Source organism: Nesoenas mayeri, assembly GCF_963082525.1.
Source record: "Nesoenas mayeri genome assembly, contig: SCAFFOLD_41, whole genome shotgun sequence".
NCBI lineage: Eukaryota > Metazoa > Chordata > Aves > Columbiformes > Columbidae > Nesoenas > Nesoenas mayeri.
The window spans coordinates 194,536-203,644 of NW_027659957.1; positions in this window are offsets into that span (position 1 = coordinate 194,536).

Here is a 9,109-nt window from a genome sequence, read left to right on the forward strand (position 1 = left end):
TGTGTTCATAGCTGCCAGCCCAGCGTCCATTCCTCAAGGTACCTCAGCATTTCCCTTTGAAACCAGACCTGAGTGCCATCCCGTCCTGAGCTCCCTCAGCATTGCCCCCTGCAGCCTCCCCGACGCCATCTCCTCCCCGAGGTCCCTCAGCCTTTCCCGCCAAAGCCTCCTCGATGTCACCCCCTCCCTGAGGTCCCTCAGCCTTTCCCACCAAAGCCTCCCCGATGTCACCCCCTCCCTGAGGTCCCTCAGCCTTTCCCGCCAAAGCCTCTCCGATGTCACCCCCTCCCTGAGGTCCCTCAGCCTTTCCCGCCAAAGCCTCTCCGATGTCACCCCCTCCCCGAGGTCCCTCAGCCTTTCCCGCCAAAGCCTCCCCGATGTCACCCCCTCCCTGAGGTCCCTCAGCCTTTCCCGCCCAAGCTCCTGCCGCGCCGTCCCGCCCTCAGGCTCCTCCGCCGCTCCCCCCGTTCCCGGCCCCTACCCGCGGCAGCGCCGCCTCCGCCCCTCGCGCCCCCTGGCACCGCCCCGGCGCCACCCCCTCCCGCTCACCTTCCTCCCTCTGCCCTGTGGCACCACGGGCTCCCCCCTCCGCCCCACGGCCCCGCCCGAGCCCCGCGCAGCGCTCAGCCCGGGGCTCCCTTCCCTCACAGCCGCCCGCGTGTTTCCCCCTCGCCCCTTGCTCGGCCCGGCCCGGGGCCGCGCTGTTGCGGCTGCCTGCCCCTCGCCTTCCTCCTGCCCAAACCAGCCCGTCCCTCCCCCTCCAGCCTCCCCCCTCAGCCGGGACCGGGGCGGCCCCGTCCGGTCTCCCCGGTGTCCGCCCGCCCCTCGCTCACCGCCGGCCCCGCCGCTCCTCGCGCGTTCCTCCCGCCGCCGCACCGGCTGCACGCACTCCTCCGCCCCCGCACTTACGCAGCGTCGCCCCGCCCATCCGGCGCAGGAGCCAATCCCGTCCGCGCCCGCCACCGGGCCCTGCCCCCCCTCCCGACCCGGAGCCGCCGGCGGCCGCAGAGCGGCGCTGTCCGCCCGCAGCGCGGCCCCGGCCCCGGCGGGGCAGCGGCAGTGGGGCCGGGAGCGGTCGGGCTGCGCCTGCCCGGGACGGCCCGGGGCCGAGGGCTCCGCCGCCTGCCCGGGACGGCCCGGGACCGAGGGCTCCGCCGATGCAGCCCATTTCGTGCCAGTTGCACCCCTGGCTTACACGGCTGCAGCCTTCCTGCTGCTTTAGCTCACACAGCTTTCTTCCTTCTACCTGCACAGCAGTTCACACTCACAAACGTTCCGTGCTCGTTGGCATAAGAATATCTGCAGAAGAATCTACAAACATTACAAAGATAGACCACGGACCACAGCTTCCTGAGCTTTCAGGTTAAATTTCCTGTAGATACCCATGTTTCAATAAACAGACACCACCAGTAGAGCTGCTGCCTCTGCCGTCTTTGGTCAGAAAGAAGTGACAACACCAGAAAACACATTGGCAGCCGGTGCTTTGACCAGTGAAGGTGGGGTCTACAAAAGTCTGATTAAACCAAACAGCCTGAGGGCTTTATCAAGCTGCAGATCTGCCAGGCATGCTGAAATGCAAGAGTTTACTCCAGCAATATTCCACAATGGAACAGCCCTTCATATCAAATCTCATCTCAAAGTTCCAAACCACTACATTAAAAAGCTGTCACTAGGTATTAGAGGACCACTGCAAGATCATATTGCTTTTTGAGTTCAATAAGAATTTTTCAATAAACCAAAACCCAAGCAGTTTCTGCAGTCTGTTGCTCATCCTCCTGTTCATTCCTTAGCTCTGCAGCAACCAGTTTTTATACGACGTGTCAGCAGAGGCGTTTGAAAAACCCCAAACAAAACTTATTCCACTCCATGGACCCCCCTGCCCTCCCTGCCCCCTGTCACCCTGAGCCCCACGATCAGCACTTGGTGCGGGAGAGGAGCACAGCTCGACATGTTGGATCTGGCATGCTGTATCTATTATGCTGTACCTAGGATGCTGTATCTGGGATGCTGTACCTGGGATGCTGTACCTGGGATGCTGTACCTGGGATGCTGTATCAAAATATCACAGTATGTTTGGGATTGGAATGGATCTGGAAAGCTCATCCAGTGCAATCCCCCCATGGAGCAGGAACACCCAGATGAGGTTACACAGGAAGGTGTCCAGGTGAGTTGGAATGTCTGCAGAGAAGGAGACTCCACAACCCCCCTGGGCAGCCTGTTCCAGTGTCCATCACCCTCACTGAGAAGAAGTTTCTTCTCAAATTTAAGTGGAACCTCTTGTGTTCCAGCTTGATCCCATTACCCCTTGTCCTATCATTGTTTGCCACTGAGAAGAGCCTGGCTCCATCCTCATGGCACTCACCCTTTATATATTTATAAGCATTAATAAGGTCACCTCTCAGGCTCCTCTTCTCCAAACTAAAGAGACCCAGCTCCCTCAGCCTTTCTTCATAAGGGAGATGCTCCACTCCCTTAATCATCTTTGTTGCCCTGCGCTGGACCCTCTCCAGCAGTTCCCTGTCCTGCTGGAACTGAGGGGCCACAGCTGGACACAATATTCCAGGTGTGGTCTCCCCAGGGCAGAGTAGAGGGGCAGGAGAACCTCTCTGACCCACTGACCACCCCCTTCTAATACACCCCAGGTACCATTGGCCTTCCTGGCCACAAGGGCCCAGTGCTGGCTCATGTTCATCCTGTTGTCCACCAGGACCCCCAGGTCCCTTTCCACCACACAGCTCTCTAATATGTAATTTCCCAACCTATACTGGAACCTGGGGCTGTTCCTGCCCAGATGCAGGACTCTACACTTGCCCTTGTTAAATTTCATCAGGTTATTCCCACCCAACTCTCCAGCCTGTCCAGGTCTCTGATGGCAGCACAGCCTCTGGTGTGTCAGCCACTCCTCCCAGCTTAGTGTCATCAGCAAACTTGCTGACAGTCACTCTATTCCCTCGTCTAAATTGTTAATGAATATATTGCATAATACTGGCCCCAGTACTGCCCCCTGAGGCACTGCACTAGATACTGGCCTCCAACTGGACTCCGCACCATTGACTACCACTCTCCGGCTTCTCTCCTTAAGCCAGTTTGCAACCCACCTCACTACTCTATTGTCCAGACCACCCCTCCTCAACTTAGCTGTGAGGATGCTGTGGAGACTGTGTCAAAGGCTTTACTGAAGTCAAGGTGACCACACCCACCGCTCTACCATCATCCATCCACCTTGTTACATTCTCATAATAGGCTATGAGGTTGGTCAAACATGACTTACCCTTGGTGAAGCCATGCTGACTGCCCCTAATAACCCTCCTATCCTTGATGTGCCTTGAGATGGCACCAAGGATAAGCTGTTCCATTGCTTCCCCAGGGACATCAGTCATCAGATGTCATCAGAAAAGCAAGGTTGTTCTCTTCTCTACCCAATAGCTGCAGGCATTGCATGGACAAGCAGCACATCACACAGGGATCTTCACCCAGTCTCTTGATGATACAATCAACAAAAAGACCAAATACTTTCACAATATGCCTGGATACATCTTGTTTTCAAGGACAGCGTCCTCCAGGCACAACAATGGTTCAGATCAGAACACAATTAAAACTCCAAAAGGAATTGAAGGTCATCAAGATAAGCTGTTGCTAATTCAGAAACAGCTAAAGGAGAATCCTAAATACTGGGAGACTACTATTGAATTTAGTAAGACAAGGTGTAGGTAGACCTGAGATGTCTCCGTGTCTTTGCATCAGTTGTCACCAGCAAAGTCTTCCAGGCCTTTGTGCTTCCAGGCAGAACTCTGGAGGGCAACAACTGTGGTGGATGGGGATCAAGCCAGGGGTTTCATGAGCAAACTGCAGCCTTACCAGCCCTTGGGACCAGAGGGTTTGCATCCAAGAGTGCTGGGAGAGTGTTTTTCCCCAGTTGATGCTGGTCTGGTATGATCCCAGAAGGAAATGCACTCAGAGTCTGAGGTATTGTTTAAAATGCTGTTCATTAGGTCTGGCTCTACAAGAGGGGTATCACAGAGGAAATCTGTGTCCCTCTAGATGGTGGAAACCCAGGTGGTGTAGCACTGAACAAGCTTTCGAACATCCACTGCCAGGAGGTGCCCCATGTCTTGTCAAAGCACTGTGACATTTTTGGATTGTATGAGGTGAGGTGGGGCAGCTTGCTGAGCTGTGGTGTTTCAGCTGAAGGATACAGGGTCTGCTGGAGAGAGTCCCAGGGAGAGTGAGGACAGAGGGATCCCCCTGTGTGAAGGATCAGCTCAGATCTATGGAGCTGCTCAATGACATGGGCAACAGGTTGATTTATCTTGTGTGAGTGAGGATGACAGAGAAGTTGGTCAGGATGACACTGTTTGGCAGTGAGCACTTTGAACATGTGATAGAAGAATTCCCCCATTGATACCGACGCAGAGTGTCTCCTGAGGAGGTGTGGAGAGACAGGAAAAGCAGATTCAGCTCCAGCAGACCCCCACCACAGATGACCTGTGTCCATCAGTGCCAGCCCCTCTCCTCAGACCAGAACAAGAGTCCTGCTCCAGCAACAGAGCAGCCTGACCCCAATGAGTGTCTGCAGAAAGAGGTTTCTCTTGCTCCTGGATTCCTCCCTGCAGGCACAGAAATGCTGCCTTGCTCTTCTCCAGGGACATCCCTTTCCCCAGGTGAGGGTGTCCAGCCTGGCCTGGCCGGCTGGTCCTGGTTCCCTCCCTGTGCTCCCCACAGGGCCCTGAGCTGGCCATGCTGCTCTGCAGAGCGAGGGGCTGTGGTGCCCTGGGGCCATGGGTGACTCTGCTCTGGCCACGCTGGTTGGGCTGGGAAACAGACCCAGCTGGATGAGGATCACTGCTGCTGAGCCCTTTCCATCTTCCCAGCTGGCTCAGGAGCCCAGGACAAGGCTGGGCAGGACCATGGGGTGTCTCTCATGGCACAAAGGGCAGGGGAGGGCTGAACCAAGATGGTGTCCTGAAACATTCTCCAGTCTGACATCTTTTGGCATCCTGGCTCCTCACAGCCTGTCCTGGCATTGAAGGGCCCTTGTTACCCTGTGCCCTCCTCAGGTTCACCTCTTCCTCTGGGACACCTGCATGATCACTCCTTTGACCAGGACTGTTTTGTTTAACCCAGCGGGCAGCTGAACATCACACACAGCCCTTCTCTTACTCCCTCCAGCCCAGTGGGATGGGAGAGGGGATCAGGAAAGAAAGAAACATCTTGGGTTAAAATGAAGACAGTTTAATGAGACAGAAAGGGAAAGCAATAACAACAGCAATAATAGCTACAAGAGCTACAATAGCTACAATAGCAACAACAGCAACAACAGCAACAATAGCAACAATAGCAACAACAGCAACAACAGCTACAATAGCTACAATAGCTACAATAGCAACAACAGCAACAACAGCTACAATAGCAACAACAGCAACAACAGCTACAACAGCTACAACAGCTACAACAGCTACAACAGCTACAACAGCTACAATCGGAACAACAGCAACAATAGCTACAATAGCTACAATAGCAACAATAGCTACAATAGCTACAATAGCAACAATAGCTACAATAACTATAAAATAATAATAATAAATAAAATAATTATAGTAATAGTAATAGTAATAGTAATAGTAATTATAATAATAATGATGGCAGTAGTAATAGTAGTAATTGCAAAAGTGGTAATAACAATAACAGGAGGTATAAACCAAGTCACGCACAATGCAATTGCTCACAGTCCACTGAGTGACACCCAGCCAGATCCCAAACAGCGGTCCCTCAGATAACTTTTCTCTGGTTTACATACCAAGCATGACATGATATGGTGTGGAATATCCCTTTGGCCACCTGGGCCAGCTGTCCTACCTGTGCCCCTCCCACCTTCTTGTGCATCTCCAGCCTCCTTGCTGAAAAGTCCTTGGTTTGGGATAAACATGGCTTAGCAACAAACAAAATATCCCTGTGCTATCAACATTCTTCTCAGATTAAATCCAACACGCTGCACTCTACCAGCTACTAGGAAGAAAATTAACTCTCTCCCAGCTCAAACCAGGACAGTGCCCCCCCCCCTTATTCTGTACCATCTGTGTTGTGCCCGGGTCCCACACTCTCCAATACATTCCAGTTAATCAACAGCACTTTCCTATCTCTGGATATACACACAGATCTCATTCCTCAGTCTATAGGCCACGCCTCTAAAATGTCCAATGAGTTCATGTGGTCCATGGCTTTGGGCTCCAGGGGTCATAAGAGTCTGTCAGGACAGGAGAGATGGTCTTTGCGGTTGGACTGTTGTGTCCTGTGTCCAGAGCTCGTAGCTGGTGTATCTGTCACAGCCAGGGACAGTGTGTGAGTCTGGGTGGGCAGCGAGTGGCACCTCAGGGAGATCCTCTGACAGCGCCTGGCAGCTCCACTCCTCTCCAGGATGCATCTGCCACTGCTGGTGGGACAGCGCCAGGCAGATCAGGCACAGACGTGTCCCTGTCTTTTGGGATGTGTGCGACCAAGAAGGGAGATCTTCATCCAGGCCTTGGTACCTCACAAATCCCCCTGGGACCCTGAGCAAAACCCCAACCACAACCACTTCCACTGACACCATCCCTAAGCCCTAACCTAACACTTATCCATCCCTTACCCTAACCCTAATCCTAACCCCTGCACTTCAAACTTACCCTACACCTATCATTCACCTAAAACTAACCTTAACATTAACCCAACCACCACCCTAAGCCTACCTCTTGCCCAAAATCTAACCTAAACCAAACCCCCCATAATCCTAAAACCAACCCTAACCCTAGCCTTACCCTAACTCTTACCTGAAATATCACCCTAATGTGACCTCTAAACCTAAACCATAACCCTAGCCTAACCCTAAAACTAACCCTAACCCATCATACTAACACCAGCCCTAAACCAAACACTAAACTAAACTAAGCCCTAACCCTAAATCCTAACCTGTAACTCTTACGACTGACTCTAACCCTGAAATATCCCTAATTCAAACCTTAACCCATTAACGTAGCGCTAATGCTATCCCTACCCCTAACTCATAAAACTAACCCCTTACACTAATCCTAACGACTTACACTAACACTACCCCCTAATAACTAACCAGAATTGCAACCCTTAATGCCAACCCCAACCTCCATCTCCAGTATAAATCTAGAACCTAACTCTGACCATTCCACTATCACTACTGCCTAACACTAACGCTAACCCTAATGCTAACCCCATCCCTAACTCTAACCTAAATTTAAAGCTAAAACGTAATCCTAACTCTAACCCAAAACATAAAACTAACCCCTAACTCTAACTCCAACCCTACATTCTAACCCTCTTCTAAACCTAATCTAACTCTAATACTTACCCATAATCCTAACCATAATCCTACCCTTTACACCTAGTATTAAAACCTAACCCTGACTGCTTACACTAACACTATTCACTAACTCTAAAGCCTAATCCTAACAGTATGCCTAACCCTAACCTGAAAATTAACCCCTAACTCTATCTCAAATGCCTAACCCCAAGCACTAACCATAGGCCTTTACCCCTAAACCTAACCTGTACTCTAATCCTGACCCTGACTCGAACTCTATTCCCTAACCTTCATCTAAACCTAACCCTAAACCTTATCCAACACTAACCCTTATCTAAATGATAACCCTAGTGCTAACCCTAACTCTAAATGCAATCCTAACTCTTAAACCTAACTTAACCCTTAAACTAAGCCCTAACTTGTACCCTAACACTAACCTTAACTGTAATTCCTAAACCTAACTCCAAGTCTAACCCTAAACATCTAATGCTAACTCTACCCCTAACCAAAACCGTAACACCAGACCCTAACCCTTCCGTCAACTAGTAATGCCAACTCTAACCCTAACCATCATCCAACCCTAGCTGAAACCCTAAACCTAAGTCATAACTGCTAACCCTAACCCTATCCTTAACTATGATACTAACTCATTCCCTAATCACTAACCCTTCCCCTAACCCATAAAACTGACCCCTAACCATAACCACATATATGAACATTCATTGCTCAACCTCAACCCTGATCCTAACCTCTAAACCATAACTCTAACCCTAACCTACTCTCTACCCCATCCCCAAACTCTATCCTATTCACAACCTAATCCTAACTGTAAGCCTACCCCCTAACATCTATCCCTAAAAAAAATATCTAACCATAATGCTTAACCCATTACCCTCACTCCAATCCTAAATCAAAGCCTGAGTCTAAGCCTAAACTCAAACCCTAACCCTACCTCTAACTTTAATCAAAAACCTAAATCTAAATCTAAACTTAACCCTAACCCTATCCCTGTCCCTAACCCATACACCTAACCTCTAAACCTAACCACTTCAACTGACCCTAACACTACACCCTAACCCCCAAACCTAACACTATTCCAACCCTTATCCTAACCTTAATCCTAACCACTACCACTAATTCTAACCATAAATCTAAAACTGAGCCCTAACGCTGACTCTAACAGTAACCCTAAACTCTAACCCCAATACTAAACTCTAACCCTAACCTAACACTAACTCTATCACTAACCTAACCTTAATGGTAAGCCGTAACTAACCTAACCTAACCTAACACGAACACTAACACAGACCCAACACTAGCCCTAATTCTAACCTGAAATCTACACCTAACTCCTAAATTCACCTCTAACCCAAACCTTAAACCTAAACATAACCCTGATCTAATCCTAGCCCCATTCATATCCCTAGCCCATGAACCCAGCCACCAACCGTAAGCACTTAGACTAAAATTAACACTAACCCAACCCCAATATCTAACCCTAACCATTAACTCAACCTCTAAGCCTAACCCTAAAGCCTAACCTAAATCTAGCTCTAATCTAATGCTAAAGCCTAACCCATCATTCTAAGACCAACTAGAACCCTAAGCCCCTATCCCAAAAATAACACTAACACTACCTCTAACCCTAACCCGGTGTCCTATTCCTAACCCGTCAATATAAATCTAAAATCTAAAACTGACCATTCAAATAACAAAACTCCCTAAGCCGTAACCGTAACACTTATCCATCCCTTACCCTAACCATAATCCTAACCCCTAAACCTAAAACTTACCCTACAC